This window comes from Camelus bactrianus, chromosome 32 (genome assembly GCF_048773025.1).
Source record: "Camelus bactrianus isolate YW-2024 breed Bactrian camel chromosome 32, ASM4877302v1, whole genome shotgun sequence".
NCBI lineage: Eukaryota > Metazoa > Chordata > Mammalia > Artiodactyla > Camelidae > Camelus > Camelus bactrianus.
Window position 1 is genome coordinate 3,208,918 of NC_133570.1, and position 17,807 is coordinate 3,226,724.

The 17,807-nt window shown below is 49.5% G+C and overlaps 2 long non-coding RNA genes across 3 annotated transcripts in view; one reads left to right on the forward strand and one right to left on the reverse strand.

Annotated features, from left to right (window-relative positions):
* The window catches only part of LOC123614923 (uncharacterized), a 45,971-nt gene extending 34,177 nt beyond the window's left edge, over positions 1–11,794 (forward strand). The window contains exon 3 of the long non-coding RNA XR_012503582.1: positions 8,741–11,794. This is a non-coding gene — a long non-coding RNA (uncharacterized LOC123614923). The remainder of the gene's footprint in view (positions 1–8,740) is intronic.
* LOC123614927 (uncharacterized) overlaps positions 143–17,807 on the reverse strand; it is a 135,238-nt gene continuing 117,573 nt past the window's right edge. For both annotated transcript variants that reach the window (XR_012503581.1, XR_012503580.1), the window contains one exon: positions 143–7,622. This is a non-coding gene — a long non-coding RNA (uncharacterized LOC123614927). The remainder of the gene's footprint in view (positions 7,623–17,807) is intronic.

Consider the following 17,807-nt stretch of genomic DNA (forward strand, 5'->3'; position numbering starts at 1 on the left):
GATTCAGAGGACAGAATACCATCCCAACTTGAATGGCATCTTGCCGTGTGAAGACTGGCCGTCGCCGGGACCCGCTGGGGAAGGAGTTATCTGACCACCCTGAAGTTTCTGTAACTGAACTTGGAGTGAGAGGAAGGTGATGTTCCAGAGGGTTCACCGTGTTTTCTTGCCAACTGAGACAATTCACTATCTCTCCTGGCAAGTGCAGGGTCCGATGTTAATTTACAGACAAGCGAAGAGGCCTGGCCCTCGAGAGACCTGCAGGCATTTGAGAGACTCACATATTCCCCTGGAACCAGGAAGGTGCCCTTGCTCTCAAATGCAAATCTGTTTTCAGTTGGACCCAGACAAATACATGGGGCTCATATTTCAGCTCCAGGAATCAGGCTTGGCTTTCTCTTTGGATGGGATGAGATAGAAATGCACCCACATGGTTGAGATGTCTTCAGCCCAGACACAGGCAGGGCCTGGAGAGGGTAGAAATCCCCGGATTCCTGGTGAGGGGAGACGTGATCTGTTCAGCGTCAGCCCCACCCCGGCAGGGGGAGCAGAAATATAAAATAAGGCATTTAAGGACACAGAGCTTGGATGTCTGCACCATTTGCAGAAATAAAAATCCAACTGTAGTCTGTGCCGCTGTCTGGCAGAGTGTGCTCTTGGTAAAAAGAGGTTACATAAGTGGATAAATTGAAGCGTACATCATAATTGTGTCAGAAGTGGAATGTTTATTTGTTCCGGGTGAAACATGGTGTTTAACTGCCGGTATATCAACCTGAAATTCAAACAAGGAAATCTGCGTCTAGACTTATCATTGGTTAATAAATGATGACTCTGAATTCATCCTCCTTCTGATCCACATTTGACAGAAAGGCAAGTCTGCATTTACAGACCATGTCACGGGTCATTAAAATGTCTCTCAGATCTAGAGGCAATGGCAGGAGCCGAAAAAGAGGCAAAGAAAAGTCTCAGAAAAATGGAAATTTTTTTTCCCCCAGACTCGCTTGCCTGCACAGTAGGCTGATTAGGGCTTTTCCAAGCACCTGAGAAGGGGTAAAATGATGATAAAGTGTGTGAGCTTTAAGAATTAGGTGACGGCTCCTTGGAGGCACTTCTGTTTTCTGTCCTCTGAACTGGCTTGCACCCAGTCCTTCTAACCACGGTTGATTTAGAGGTTCTTACACACACACACATCACCGTAGATGTGTGTGTTGTTTATAGATGCAAAATCATAGGTGCACGGTATAGAAAATTCGGAAAACTTGAAGATAAAAAGGAAATTGTGATGGGGGAGGGCAGAGCTCAGTGGGAGAGCGTGGTTTAGCACGCACGAGGTCCTGGGTTCCGTCCCCAGTGCCTCCTCCAAGAATAAATAAATAAACATACTTACCCCGACCTCCAAAAAAAAAAAAAAAAAAACACCTAAAAAAAAAAAAAAAAAAGGAAATTGTGCTGCCCTGTGACCTTCTCAGTCATAAACAGGGACGTCCTGAGGGTAGGGTAGCACCCTTCCTCGGAAACCACGGCCTGGATCTGAATTCCACGTCTCCATGTCCTCATCGGGTGGTTTGAAAATTAAATGACAAATTATATGTAAAAACATAGTTGCCCCTGGCACCTAATAAATGCTCAGTAAGTGGTGTCTAAGGAAACACGCACAAGACACTTTCACAAAAAGATGCTCGTTGGGGATTAGAGAGAAATTTTAGAAACAATCAAATATCCACCAACTAAGTCATTAATCTTAGCGGCTCTGTAGTAATCCTCCCAGAAGTTCCAAACAGCGAAGCTGGTCTCCATACACTCACGCCATCGGTATTAAGTGATGAAGACACGCATTGTCAGTGAACCCACAGACTGATACCACCTATGATATTAAGAAGCACAGACTCAAACCATATAACTTGGCACAAGTGCTTGTGTCTCATATGGGCACACATGTTCTTATATATGCTTTACACAGGCATTTTCACACGTTCGTAAATTTTGGAAGGTTCCATGCCAGACTGATAACAGATACTCACTAAGGATAACTGTGAAGACAGTGTGAGGCCAAGGAGGGTGTGTGTGTGTGTGTGTGTGTGTGTGTGTGTGTCGGGGCGGGTAACTCGGATGCGACAACGGTAAGTGCCAAGGAAACGTGCCCCGCAGAGCAGAGGGAGATTACAGGGGTGATGCCGCTGGCTGGATGCTCTGAGACGCTGACTCCTGAAAACGAGATGCAAAGGAAGCCGAGACTGGAGCCTGGGCTTCTGAGGGGGGACGTTCCAGACAGAGACCAGCCGATGCCAAGTCGTCAGTGTGCCTGCACCCGAAGACGCCTTGTGCCGTTGGCCTTGGCAGGGGCACCAGGAGCCAAAAGCCGGGCGGGCGAGGCTGTCCGTGCCCAGGGCCCAGGTCCTCTCCCGCCGGTCAGCCCCGCGCCCTGCGCCCCGGGCCGGACGGCAGGGTGGAGGCTCAGGGGTCCCCCAGGACCCTGCTGAGCCCCTCCCCGCCCCCGGCGCAGCGCTCCCGGGTTACGACCGGGTCCCCTGACAGGTGTCGTCCAAAGGCTTCTTTCCGGCCCCGTGTGACCAGCTTGGCACTTCCTGCTCCTCGCGCTGAACTTCCCATCACGGGGACAGAGGGCGAGGCGGGGAGCGGCCCCACCCGTGCGCTCCTTCCAGCTGTTTCTACTCCAGCTCTGGGCCAGGAGCAGCCTCCGTGTCACCTGCGGGGGGGACGTGCCCCTGCCCTGGCGTCCGGAGAGAAGACGGCGCCAAGACGAAGGCCGGGAGCATCTCTCATCCCCCCAGGCTCGCTTCTGAATCAGCATCCAGGCCTCGCCGCCGGGGGTGATGGATTGCTCGCAGTGTCCAGGCTCCTCGGAGCGTGTCCCCGGTGCGCGGTCAGCTGCCACCAGCTCCCTGCCCGTGACCCACATGCGTCTTCCCGAAGCGGCCAGATACAGGCTCTCTCCACAAACCTCACCGTCTTCTCCAAGTCTGTCAGCAGCGCCAGTCAAGTCTGTGTGCTCAGTTAGGAGCTTAAAGGCTTCTGGAAACCAGACCCCTTTCCTGGAAGCCGAGTTGTGCTTTGCATCCGTAGGATAAATTAAGTCCAGTGACTGTGCCTGGGGAGGAAGGGGCTGGGGGCACCCCAGATGAAGGAGGGCAGGTGAGCTGGGGCCGGGTCATGCAGGACCTCACTAACCACTCTTGGGACTCTTTTTCAAGACTTTATTTTTAAGAGAAGCTTTAAGTTCACAGGAAAATTTCAAGGAAAATATGAAGATTTCCCACCCAAGCACAGCCTCCCCGCCTACACCTCCCCCACCAGGCGGTACATTTGTTACAAGTGAGGACCAGCGCTGACACATCAGTACCACCCAGCGTCCCTGGTTCATGTTAGGGTTCGCTTTTTTTTTTTTTTTATTGACGTCTAGTCCGTCTACAATGTGTCAATTTCTAGTGTGCAGTTTAACAGTTCAGTCATCCGTGTACACACGTATATTCCTTTTCATAGTCTTTTCCATTATAGGTTGCTAGAAGATATTAAACACAGTTCCCTGTGCTCTGCAGCAGAAACTCATTGTTTATCTATTTTATATTTAGTAGTTCAGTATCTGCAAGCCTCGAACACACAGTTTATCCCCAGGGTTCCCTCTTAATGTTGTTCATTCTGTGGGTTTGGACAGAATAAAGCTGCTGTCAACAGCTGTGTGCAGGTTTTTGTGCGGATGTCAAGTTTTCAATCCCTTTGGGTAAGCAGGAAGGAGGACAGGTGCCCGGCTGCACGGTTAGAGGACGTTTAGTTTTGTAGGAAACTGCCACGCAGTCTTGCACGGTGGCTGGACCGTTCTGCCTTCCCACCGTCGGTGACTGAGAGCTCCTGTTGCTCCACAGCCTCACCAGCATCTGGCGTCAGTGCTCCAGATTCTGGCCATTCGAATTCTGTGTAGAAGTATCTCGCTGTTGTTTTAATTTGCGTTTCTCTGATGACGTACAACGTGGAGCATCTTTTCATGTGCTTATTTTCCATCTGTGTATTATCTTTGAAAAGATGCCTGTTAATATCCTTGTTCCCCTTTTAAATTGGGTGGTCTGTTTTCTTGCTGTCGAGTTTTAAGTATGTTCTGTGTATTAAAGATAACTGTTCTTCATCAGATGCGTCTTTTGCAAATATTTTCTCCAAGTGTGTGGCTTGTCTTTTCATCCTCTTGAGAGTGTCTTCTGCAGGATGGAAATTTTTAATTTTAATCAAGTGCAGCTTACTAATTCTTTCTTCCAGGGATAGTTCCTTTGGGGTTGTATCTATAAAGTTGTCACAAACTGAGGGTCACCTAGATCTCCTTCTGGAAGCGAATGGCCCTGCGCTTCCATCTCAGTGAATCACAGCTCCCTTCTTCTGTCATCACGTCTACCTTCAAAACATATCCTGACTCTGAAATGGTCTCACCATCTTCACTGCTGCCACCCAGGTACAGGCACCACCTTCTGTCAAGGTCCTTGCCACGATCCCGTCCCGGGACCTCCAGGATTTCATTTTCATCTTCTAGTGCCTCTTCTCAAACAGAAGAGCTCGAGCAATGTTTAAAATCCATTTTATTTTTTTTTCATTGAAGGGACAGTTGATTTACAATATTCCATTAATTGCAGGTGCGCAGCACAGTGATTCAGTATTTTTACAGATTACACTCCATTAAAAGTTATTTCAAGAAAATGGCTGTAATTCCTTGTGCCCCACAGTGTATCCTTGTTGTGTATCTATTTTATACGTACTAGTTTGTGTCTCTCAATCCCAGACACGAGGGGAGAGGGATGGGGGATGGGGGATGTGGCTAGAGCCATTTTTTAAGATACAAATCAGGTGATGCTGCTTTTCTGTTCAGTAGCTCGCAAATGGCTTCTCATCACCCTGAGCAGCAGATCCAACATCCTTTCGGTAACCTACAGGACCCTAGGTGATGTGGTCCCATCTGCCTCCTTGGACCCATTTCCCATGGCTCGTCCTCCACCCCCTGGACTCCAGCCACACCGGACACCACGCTCCTCCATTACACCTTGTTCCTCCATCCCATCCCATCCCCACCTCCACCTCTGCACCTGCCGGTCTCTCTCCCTGGCACCTTCTTCCCCCGGCCCTCCCCCCATCCCTCCTCTCTCTCTCTTTCTTAGGTCCTCCCTCCCTTCCTCTCCCCTGAGGAGGCACATATTCCTTGAAGAAATGGCCGCATTGTTCTCGCTCAGAAATAAACAAAGAAACAAGAACTGCCAGCCCCCCTTCTTTCTCAGCCCCAAGGACGTTATTTGGCTGAACTCCCAGACGGTAATGAAGACAGGGAGGCGTTTAAGCTTTGTAATCATTTCTCTGAGGCTGAAAGAACTGGAACATAGGACTGGAAGTTGGCTAAATGCTCCACTGTGTTAAATAAAAATTAATAAGGAGTCTTACTGAACCCTTAGGGGGAATATGGCAAGTGGAATATTTCTGATGGTTTTAACTGGGGTTGATACAAGAGACACTAACAAGACAGGCACAGGTCAGGCAGAATATACACGCCCTACTGTCGAGAAGCAGAGAACACACCTGAATTTAAAACCTCTGCTCTATTCCCTTCTCAGTGCACGGCTCTGAGCCCACTGCTTCTTTTGGCTGAGCCTCAGTTTCCTCATCTGCACAATGGGGCGACAATAGCGCACTCCTCGTAAGGTTGTTGCCATGGCTGAATGAGACGATGATTGCAAATGTCTTAGCACCTTGTCTGGTACGTGGTAGACCTTAGGTACATAATAATAATCATTATTAGCAGCAGTAATATTATATCTATTACCACTACAACTATTATTGTTATTGACAAAGATCACATGGTAAGTAGCTACCATTTGATATTTCCTTATTCTCAGCCTATGATTTTTTTCTGCTCTATGGCTAAAACTCAAACAAACAAACAGAAGTCAGCATTCTTTGAGTTTCCAATCACGCATATATAAACCGTCTTGTTTCACTAAGGGCAAGAATCAAGAGATAAATACAGCGAGCAGATAATAAGAAAGCAAAGCCGCTCCCAAGTTCTGCCCTCCGCCTGGCCGCGACCTGGATTCTAACATTCCGGGTGGGGGGTGGGGGCAGCGTCATTTCAGACCTGCCGATGCAGGGTCTCCAGGAAGCCTGACCCCCTCTGGGGTGTGTCCACGCTGCTGTACACAAGTGGGCCAGTCCTCTGGGTTTAGGGGTGCTTCTCCTAGGTGCGTCTCTCCGGGGAGCCCCCAGTAACCGTCTGGACCCGTGCGGACGGGCCCACGGGTGCGGCACTGACAGACTCGTCTGGGGGAAATGGCTCCAGCGGACAAAAGCTACGCTGGGGCAGGTGGAGAACGAACACCGCACCACCGGGCACCCATGCCTGGGAAGTGATGGGTGGAGCATGTATGCCTCGGGGACGACGAGGCGGACGGCTGCGCCCACAGCACGGCGCTTCCAGGAAATGTGCTGCAAAAGGGAAGGCAGCCCTTGTAACAATGTGACAAGGAGGGCGGCGCGCTAAGCCCGCGTGCGACTCACCTGCAGGCTGTTGACCCCGCGCTCGCCTCGCCGCAGCTCGAAACTCGCAGGTGGAAGACGACCCATGAGCCAGGGCCCAGCCCGGCAGAGCTTCTCACGGCCGCCTTCGGAGGTGCACGCTGTCGTCGGGGTGGCTCTTCCCATGGACGTGCGTAAGGGAGCGTGTGCGCCCGTGCGGTGGTGACTTTCCCAAAGAGGTGCGCGTTTGTTCTCAGACCTGAAAACACGCACACCCACCGGGAACGCATTACCTGTGGCTTAGTTCTCCTTCCCTTCTCTCTCTCTCACCAAAATGACACAGCAGAGGAAGCAGCAGAAAACCTCGATCATCCTGTTTAACAGGGTTATACGTGGGGGACGCAGAGGGGCTTCACCCGCCACCGCCCCTCGGTGCCTGGAAAAGATGGGACGTAATGCTTGACAAAGACCCCACCCTGGGGCTGTCAGCAAACTAAATGCCACCCAGACTTCGATTCTGGGCGTCTCCCTGGCTCCTCCAGGAATTCTCCGATCCGACTCCCGCTTCACATTCCCGGAAGACTCCTCAAGAGGTGAACGCCTGTCTTCTGAACGTAGCCAGCACAGTAGCATTTACGGAACGTCCTTCCCCCAGTTAATGTACCCACTGGCTGGTGGCTCCCGGGGAAGGGAAGACCTTCGGAGAGGAACTGGGACCCTGCACGGGTTGGTCTGGATGCGGAGGGCAACAGAGGGAAAGCTCCGGAGAGCCTCAGCCAAGTTCTTTGGAAGGTGTTGTGATTCTGCCTTGCTGGTGAGCTTTTGTTTTGGTTACAGCAAAAGTGGGTAATGTTTCTAACCAGCACTTTGGAGCGGAAGGGGAGGGGGTGGGTCCTTGAAGGGCGGGACCCTGTAACTTCTAACCCACAGCCGACTCTGAGAACGGCTCCATTTGTGATGAAAGAACGTTCCTCATGTGTGTCTGCGTTTAACCAGGTCCAGCCCCACGGCAGCGAAGGGTCCCCGTCCAGCAGATCCACAGCCTAACATCGCTCAGCGATGACTGACAGTTCAACCTCCCAAGGGCGAGCTGAGGGAGCCTGTGGGTGAGCAGGTCTTGGTACCTGGAAAAGGGAAAGAAAACCCCTTTCATTCTGATGATGGATTTGGTCACTTACCTTCACGCCTGGAGCCACATTTGTAAAGAACAAGACGTCTTCTGTGAAACAGCAGCTGGGAAAGCCTTTGCAGCCCTTTCTAGGATAAATAATTCGCTGTTAACTGACTCCAGGGTCACTCCTGAAACTGGCATGCCCGGTGGCAGGAAGGAACGATGCTCCGCAGGAAAGTGCTAATGGCGTGGACATTCATTCCCCTTCACCCTCGGCGGGTTACAAGGAAGAGGCGACCCCAGCGCCTTTCAGTTCGTCCAGGAATCAATCCTACACGGATATTTAAAGGAGCAACGCCCTCTATTTTCCAGATGAGGCAGATGCCACAGTGTTAGCTTAACAGTGACTTATTTCTTCTATATTCTGCTTTCACTGGAAGCTGACATCTGCTTGCTCAAAACGTCTCACCCTGACAGGTGACACTGCCGCGAGCATGTCCCCGGGGCTCCCTGGGAACCAAGAGTGTGATTAAAGGGGCGCCTGACCCAGGCCTCGTGCCCACACAGGGCTTCCAGTGTGGGCGCTTGTCCTGATCTCAAAGGCAGGCGTCATACCCGAGTGCAGAATCAATGTAACTTGTCAGCCTTAAACCACGACAAAATCTGTCTCTGCTTTCTTCATTTTTCAGTATACAAACAGGAATAAAATACACATGGGCCTAGATTCTTCTCAACCCCTGAGAGATCTGTTCACTTCCTCCACTCCACCCTCTCCCCCCAGACAGACTTGACATCCTTCATATGGACTGCTGTTAAATTATTCTTCACTGGACTTATCACAAGATTAAGGAATCAGTTGGTTATGTGACTAACTGTTTGCCTAATGCCAATCCTTGGTTTCTGATTGTAAAATCAATGAGGGGCTTATTTTAAATTTCATTTAATTATTTTATTTTATTTTACCTTATGTTATCATTTTTTTTAATTTATTTCATTTTATATTGTATTATTTTACTTAATTTTATTTTCTGTAGTAGCCCAGATTTTATTTTCTTTTACTTTACTATTTCATTTCAACCCATTCCATTCCATTCCATCTCATTTCATTTCATTTCGTTTCATTTTTTGTAGTATCCCAGCGAGAAAACAGAAGAGTGGCCCCTGGCACCTCAGCTCGGCGCTGGTGCCCTCCTGTGAAACACAGACGGTCACAGGACATGGACATCAGGGAAGCCCACCCAGCCACCAGGACGGATCCTGCCACGACCACTCCGTAATCTTGTCCAAACACGGACAAACGCACACCCTCACCGCGCCACAGGCCGCAGGCATCTCGCTCTGCGGCTGAAACAGTAACTGCGGCCACTTTACCAACGTCAGGGGTGGCCTGGCTCTGCTCTGCCCTCCTCCCAGAGAAGCCTGAGAAGAATGCCCAGTCATGAATCACCCCCACTTGCTGGCAGCATCCTGTCCGGAGCAAATTCCTGCTTCTTTGAACTCTCCTCAAATCACCCAGCACCAACCCAAACCCCACTAACAGGCTTTTTCTGACACCCTCTCACTGAGATGCCCCATGGGTCCCCCACAATGAGCAGCTCATTCAGATGCAGGTGTTTTCTGGGGGCCCTTAGGCTGCTGGGATGCAGCATTGTGTCTGGCACTCGGCAGATATTTGAAAATGGACGCATAAGCTCGAAAAATAACTGTATTGACATTTTTCGGTGTAATCAGTTCTTTGGAATCAGGGAAAAGGGAAAAAGCAAATTGACTTGAAAAGAATCATCATGCATACTACATATAGTTAACTATGAAATGTTTTCCTACGACACGAGCTGCAATGTAAAAATAAGTGAGCAAAATAACTAAACTCTAAACAATAGAAATTTCAGTTCCCAACAAAGTCATCTGAGTTAAAATTCCAGCGTGGTGACTGGTTGGGAGAATAGGACCGCCTGTTGCTAAAGGAGGCTTGTAAGAGATTGTTCCCCTCCCTCCGGGCCCCACTGTGCTCTCTCCATTTTCTCCTCCTCCAGGCAGCCTTCCCTGACCACTGCCGCCCACCCGGCCCCTCTGTTCCCTCACCTCCATGTGCTGGCCCTGCAGATGAGGAGGGCACCAGACTATGTCAGAGGAGGCCAGCTCCACAGCCTCCAAGCGCACAAAAGACGGGGGCCTTTCTCCGGCCCTCTTCCCACCTGAAACTCTCAGGGGTGAGGATCACTCACTGTGGCCAGATTGAATCTCTGTCCCGCTGTATTGTTCTCTGTCTGTCCATTACTTTCCTCACCCCTGCAATTGCCCATAGCGACCTCTTGCTTTATGTGGTCCAGTCACCTTGGCTTTCCACTGACCTTCAAACACGCCTGCTCATTCCTGCCGTAAAAAGCCCTTCGATGTGGGATGGCTTTCAAGCAAAAGAGGTGTATAGAAAAGATTAACTTCATAACTGCTGCTTCCTGCCTGCTCACGAGTGCTTGGGGGGAAATGTGCATCGATGCGGTGGCATTAGGTTATTTTATGATCACGCACGAATCCTCGCCTGTTCAGTTTAAGAGATAAAGTCCCAGGTCCCGGCCCCCTGCTCAGTCTGAGTGAATCAGGACCAGTGGCCACCCTACCTTGTAATGCTCACAACAGCCTCGCCGGGTGAGCGCCAGGACTGTCCCGTTGTACAGATGAGGACTACTGAGGCTTACCGAAGTTAACTGATTTCCCTGAGTGCCCGCCCTCACCTCAGTTAGAGTGATAGAGCTTTCTTTGTCTCCATGTCCTTCCACTACAATCTCCCCCAGGCAGGTTCTCTCAACTACTTGTTCTGAACTGAGCTTGGGCACGGGATGTGTTTAAAGTGCCCCAGGTCATTGCCGCAGAGTTAAAAACACAGCCCCCAGCTGACGTGCTTCAGATGACATCCTGAAGCTGACCCTTACTGACTGTGTAACTGGGCAAGTGGTTTCGCGTCTCTGAGCCTCAGTTTCCTGGTCTGTAAAAAAAAAAGGGATCACTGCAATATTTATCTCGTAGGGCTGGTCAGAGAATTGAGTAAGTGGGCAGGTGTAAGGCTGTCAGAGCCGTGCCCGGGAAACAGTAAGCGTTATGCAAGGGTTGCTATTACAAGATAATCATCTTTGAAATGAAAGGAAGTAATGAACATGAAGATTCAAATCAGACGGGACCAGCGCTGTTCGTTTCCAAACAAAATGTTATTAAAGCTTAACACACGGTCGCGGGCTCAAACAGCATCTTCTCCCTTGGCACCTTGGACAGGGCGTTCCCGCTGCCTTGAAGAAATTGAAGCTGGTGGCTGGGGCCTCGGCCCTCATTAATTTTACTACAGACACGACTACCTTCTCCTCCAAAATGCGAAACATAGGTTTTAATTTAGTTTCACGGGTTCCTGCAGGACTGAGGTGACACACTGGAAAATAGATCAATTAGGTTTACTTCCCGGGAAGAAAAATTGCGCTCCTACGAATGGTCCAGGCTGGAAGTCGTCTAGGCTGTAAAGGTGACCCGAGGACGTCCGGTGCTTGACGAGCGATGCTGGGGGGCTGGGGGGGGGGGCAGGGCATCCTGTCTTTACCGCCACATGTCCTTGCTCAGGGGGGGTGCGCGCCCTCTGGGAAGGCGGGCGTCCTACAAGCTGAGAGAAGATGGTTTGAGGGGAGCCTGGTAGCTCCCCCTCACGTTGTAAGTTGCACCGCTCACCCCAGCTCCTTCAAACGGAAAGTGCGCTCTGCTCCGTGGCGGGGACGATGGGTGCTGGCGTGGCTTTCCCCAGTCCTTCCTCACCCACCGTAAAAACGCTCGCCTTCGCTTCGTGCCTTAGGGCCCTTCTGTTTAATTTCCTCAGCAGTGGGGATTTAGATTTTTATGGTTCACTGAGCTCAGTTCACCTTCAGACCTGTTTTAAAACAGGCAGCAGTGGAGAATGTACTGAATTTGTTCAAATCACGGTGTTTTCAGCGGGACTAGGCTAGTCCAGTTGTGAAGGACTTCGCTTTCTGCTCTTATCAGGTTCGGATTTTTTTAAAAAATATACTTTTTTCGGGGGTGGGTAGAGCTCAGTGGTAGAGCACGTGCTTAGCACGCACACGGTCCTGGGTTCAATCCCCAATACCTCTATTAAAAAAATAAAAAGTAAAAAATAAAAATAAAAAGTCTTCAATATTCTAATATACATTATTATATATATGAAGAATATATATTATATATTAGATTATATACAATATTATATATGTTAGATTATATAATGGTATATTATATATTATATTATATATCTAATATATATTAGATTAGATATATATTCTTTATATATGCTTACACACACACACACACTTTTGTTTTTCCTCTTCTGGCTCCCCCCCCCCCCCCCGCCAGCTGAGTTCTCTACACGCTGAAGGGTAAGTGGCTTCGACACAGTTGGAGGCTGGGGAACAGAAAAAATTCCAAATCAGCCATTTCTGGAAACATTTTTAGGTATTTCTAAGTGAGGCAGAAACGCGAGAGGCTTCTGATCGCACCGTCCTGGGGTGAGCTTCGGAGACACGCTGCCGGCCCGGGTGGCGACCCGAAAGCGTGCTGCGAACCCACGCCCCGGCGGGCGGCTGCGGTGTCAGGGTGCCTCTTTGGCGACGTGGGTTGCCCCCCAGCCTCCCCGCGAAGCGTCAGTGTGGCTTTTCAGGGAGGATTCTCCTTGCCGCCGCTCCGGCCCTGAGCTCCCCTCCGCCTCGCTCCTGAAGGCAGGTGGAGGTTGAATCATCTCAAAATGTGCGGGTGGAGAGAAAAGAACGAGGCTCGGGCTCCTGTGGTCCCCCGTCCCTGGCCCCCTCTCCACCTGCGCCTTCCAGACTGAAGTGCATTCCGAGCTTGGTTCTCACTGCGTAACTCCCCACAGTGTCCCTTTCACTCCGGCAGCCAGCGTCCTCGGCAGGGTCGTCTGTGGCGACAAATCCTGGGAGGGGTTCGTGTGATAATGAAATATGGGGATTCTTCAAAAATGAGCAACATTCTTTACGGCGAGCTTTCCAAGCGGCACGGACGTGTTCACGCGCTTTGTGAGTGTCTGCGAGGGAGGCGTGAAGTGTAGCGTTGCTCCCCCCCGGACTCGGACTCGTGTTCCACCGAGCGAGAGCACTCGCTTATTTTTTAACTTTATTTCATTGTTATTATTATGATTTATTTAATTTTGTTTTATTTTATCATCACCTCATTGAACAATCAGGGCGTTCATCAAGCTCCCAGTATGCCCCGGACCCTGTTCTAGGTACCGGAGGTCGACCCACCCACCAACAAATCAGATAAAGACCACCTCCACGAGCTCACGTTCTGGAGGGGGAAAAAATTTACTTTATAGGAGGGAAATAAAGTGATTAGAAGAAAAACAAACCCAGGTAAGGCTAGAGAGCACTAGACGTGGACACAGAATATTTTACGATTTTCTTTTTATGCATGTTAAGACTTTTTATGGTGGAAATAATAAAAAGTAGAGATGAAAACGGGATGAATGTCTACAGGCTTATTATCGCACCAATTACCCGCTCGTGAGTAATCTCATTTTCTTTTCGGGTGTATTTCAAAACAAATGACAGACACCAATCGTTTTTCAGTAACAAATGCCTTTGCATAAAAAGCTAACAAATAATGACTTTTGGGGGCACAATTACAATGTTATTATGATTCTAACATTAATGAAATTCTTTAATGTTATCTAGTATTCAGGCAGTATTCTGAAATTTACTGATTGTCTCCAAATGTCTTTTATTATAGCTGGTTTGTCTGAATCAGGATGCAAAAAAATAGCAAAAGCAAAAAGAACCACATTGCATTTGCATTTAGTTGGCATGTCTCGGAAGAGTCTTGTAACCTGTAAGTTTCCCCCCTTCCTCCCTGTCATCTATTCGCCGAAGAATTTGGAGGCTTGATCAGTTCAAGTTCATGTCTTTCGGCAACGATGTTTCAGGGGCTGTGTTTGAACTTGCTGCTGCGTTGCACCTGGAGGGAGGGAGTTAGGTTTTGGCCACTGGGGTCGAATGGTACCAGCGTTAACCGCCTCCCATTGAATGTCCTCAGCCCTGTTGCTCATAGTCTCCATCCACATCTCCATTAAGGCTCCCAGAACGATTGATTTTCTAATTCTAGTGTTTCGTCTGCATACTTAGCTAGAAATGTTTCCATCCGGGGAAAAAAAAACTTTTTTTTTTTTGCAATGTAAATGTTGTTAGCGGTCATGATGACACTGTAACCTCTCCTAAAGTTAAAGCAATTTTATTGCTCATGTTTTAAAACCTGTTTGGTCACAGTTTTGCTTACAAATTACAGCGCCTGAGGGGCGGAGTGTTTTCCAAGGCTGAGCTGGGTGCCCGAAGCCTCGTTTGCCCCCCCCCCCCGCCACCCCGGATTCTGCCGTATTTCTTTATTTTCTTGGAAACGAGCACTTTGTTGGAACAGTGGTATTACGACCGAGGTCGATCTGGTAAACCGAGGACTGTCAGGAGGAGCCAGAGACTCACACTGACATTTCCTGACGAAGGCTGCCGGTCTTGCCCGGAGGACCTCATAGAGCTTCAAGGCTACGCTCAGCTCCGTGTTTTCCTGAACTTGTTTCAGAAGAAAAGCACTGTTTCAGCCAGGCAAAGCCCAGCGCTGATGCCACTGAGGTCCCGGGAGCCGGTTATAAGCACTGCGGCCTGGCTAGTTGTTGGGGAGCCAAGGACGTGCGCCCCCCCCCCCCCCACTGGTTTTCCCACGCGTATCAGACTTTCTCCACACGCTGGTGGCCACGGTGTCTGTTTGGGTGGCCACGTGGCTGAAGAAGCTACTATGGCATTGCCGTGACCTCTGAACAACACTGAACCCAGGCAGTGGCTCCTCCTTCTTGAGAAACCTCCATCGCGTGGTTTCAAGGGCATCAGTCACTTTGATTCTAACTCACTGCCCACTTCTCAGTTTCCTAGTCTTGTTTTCTGCATCTCACGTTCCCTGACATATCGAGATGCCCCAGATCTCCACCCTTGGACCAGGGCTTCAAATCACCTATTTTGGCTGCCAGCGGATTCTTTTATTCCCAGCTAACGTCTCGACCGCGCACTCCATACTCCATACCCAGCTGTTTACTGAACATCTTGGTCTTGGATGCGAGCAGACGTCTCGCACTTCATGTCCAAGCTGAGTTCTAGCTTTCCCCCCGCACTGAACCACCCCAACACTGATTCCCCCCATGCCAGCAAATGTCTTCATCTTTCTTGTGACTCAGGGCAGAGACCTCAGGCTCATCCTCGACGTCTCTCTGTTTCTCCCACTTCACATCCAACCCAGGAGCAAATCCTGCTGGGTCTTTCTGCAAAAACATACTCCAAACCTAACAACTTCTGGACACCTCCAGCCGCTTATCGCCTCCTGTCCTCACCACCACGCTCCCTCACCTGGCTTATGATACAGTCTCGTATGCAGTTCCCTTTCTTTAAAAATCCTTGCCCCTGCTTCAGCCTTTTAATAATACAGCAGCCAGATGAATGGGGTTTTTTAAATGGAAATCCACCATGTCATGCAGTGGCTGCATTTTGCTGCAAGTAAAAGACAAAGTCCTTACACAGACAGGCAGGGCTGGAAGACCTGCGTGTCCCCTCTCTGAATTCAGCCCTTACCAGTCACGTTGGCCTTGCTGCCCCTCAAACGTGCCAGTCACGCCCTTGCCCCGGGGCTGTTCGGCACACCGTCCTCTCTGCCTTGACCCCCGAGGGCCTGGTGGCTCCTTCACAACCTCCAAAGCATTGTTCAGAGTCACCCTTCCACGACGTCATCCTTGGCCCAAGCTGGGAGCTCAGCGGCCCTCCGCCTCACTGCCCGGCGACCTTTATCCCACTCTCTCTCTCTCTCTTTACCTCCCATTGCTATTTGACATGTCCGATGTCCCCCTGTTCACCGTCTGCAGCCCCTGGACCACTCACTCCATGAAGGCGGCAGGGGTTCTGTTGACTGCATTCTCAGTCCCTAAAGCAGTGCCTGGCACGTGGCAGGCATTTAATCCGGGGGCTGAACAAAGAAAACAAAACAGAAAAGAAAAATATTTCCGAATGAAAAGAAGCTTCTCTCCCGCCTCTGGGAAAGGAAGTTGCTTAGATGGTTTAGGTAAATCATTCTCCAGCTTGGTTTTCTGAGGCATTCACTCACTGGCGTGACGGATTGGGACCAGGTACAGGCTGGGCAGAAAGTAATATTTTTGTAAATAATTGTTAGATGCATCAAATCATCTTTTTTTTGGGGGGGGGCGTTAAATCCAACAGGGATAAATTCTGGCTCCCTGAGACAACTCCAAAAAAAAAAAAAAAAAAAGAACAAATTTGAAATGATAGGAGAGTGTGTGAAGGGAAAGTCTCAAAAATCACCACGCACAAGGTCATTTCAGGGGAGGCAGGTGGCAGGAATGAACGGTTAATCTTCAACAACTGGAAAAATCTCCCACCGCCATTTTTCGTCCTTGGATATTGCTTCCAAATCAAATTCCGGGCCGAGTCTGACTTGCTCAGCCAGATCAGCCTCCCCACCTGCAGGGGCGGGCGTCATTATCTACGTTAATGGTCCCACCAAGATGGGGCTTAATATTTCTCAAGAGAGAGAATCTGCCAGAGGAAAAAAAAAAAAACAAAACAAAACAGGAGGTCTATGACAGCCCGCAAAATCAATATTAAAATATCTGAGAACGAAAACCAGGATACCGTCCTGTTTGTGCATTAAACAAGGCTCGGCACATTTTCTACTCGGAGCAAGCAAGCACACACGGTTTGTCTTCTCGCTCCAAGGAATACCTGAGTCGGAATAAAGCTGCAAACAAACCAAAAACAGCCCGCTTTCCGTGATTTACCGTTTTCTCCCGTCAAGGCTCTCTGCAAGACCTGGCCGTTCCTGTGCCCACCCGTCCCAAACTAGCCCTGACCCGTTCCCCGCCTTGTAAGGACTACCTGCAGGTCGCCCAGCCCGGCCGCGAGACCCCACCAGAATGGTCCTGGTTGTTCTCCCTCCCTCGCTACTAAGCCGTCAGAATGATAGATCCTTCACTTCAGTGGGTATCATGGATGAATAATGGATGCAGTGTTGATCGACTTAGTCCTAATGGCTTTCTTATGAGGTTTGCTTCATGCACAGATGCTCAGAGGTGCCGGACAAGGAACCAAAGGCTAACACTTCTAGCTAAAGGTGTCTCTTCATCGGTCTTAGCGAAGTTGCAGAGAATATTTCTGCAGGGTGTCCATCCAGACTTTCTGGGGCCAGCCTCTGCACGCCATCTATGGACTCCACACCACCCACCTCTTGCCAGTTTTTAAAACACATGGAATAGGTTCTTTGGCTCTGAGTAGGATCTTAAAAGAGTAAATGAAAGGATCCACCATGAAAAAGTGCAGAGCAGAGGGAGCGAGGTGTTTTGGCATCATTTGGACAAATCTAGAATGCTTGGGGGCAAGCTGCCACAGACAACTGTCTTAGAGTTTCAACTCACAGGTTCGGGGGCAGCGAGCACACACTTAGGGTTCACGTGCATTTGCGGGGTTACCTATTAAAGAAAATGATTTGCAGGGTTAGGGTCACCAACCATCCTGATTTGACTGTAAATGGCATGGTCTTCGCACTGGAAAGCCTGCAACCTGGGAAAGCTTTCATTTCCAGGTAAATCTGGATTGTCGGTCACTAACAACTCGGACTCTATAAAGTCACGAGCGACTCTAAGTAGACGCTTAGTGAGCAAGAAGAGTGGACTCTTATTCGCAAATGATGAGGCTGACAAGGGATTAATTTCCAGAATACACACATAACTCATACAGCTTAATATAAAAAAGAAACAAAAACGAGTGGGCAGAAGACCTAAATAGAATCTCTCCAAAGAAGACATCCCGGTGGCCAACAGGCACGTGAAAAGATGCTCAACATCGCTAACCATCAGAGAAATGCAGGTCAAAACCACAGTGAGGTATCACCTCACACCTGTCAGAATGGCCGTCATTAAAAAGTCTGCAAATAATAAATGCTGGAGAGGCTGTGGAGAACAGGGAGCCCTCCTGCACTGCTGGTGGGAATGTAAACGGGTGCAGCCACTGTGGAGAACAGTATGGAGGTTCCTTGAAAAACTAAAAATAGGCTTACCCTATGATCTAGCAACCCCACTCCTGGGCATGTATCCGGAGAAAACTGTAGCTCGAAAGGA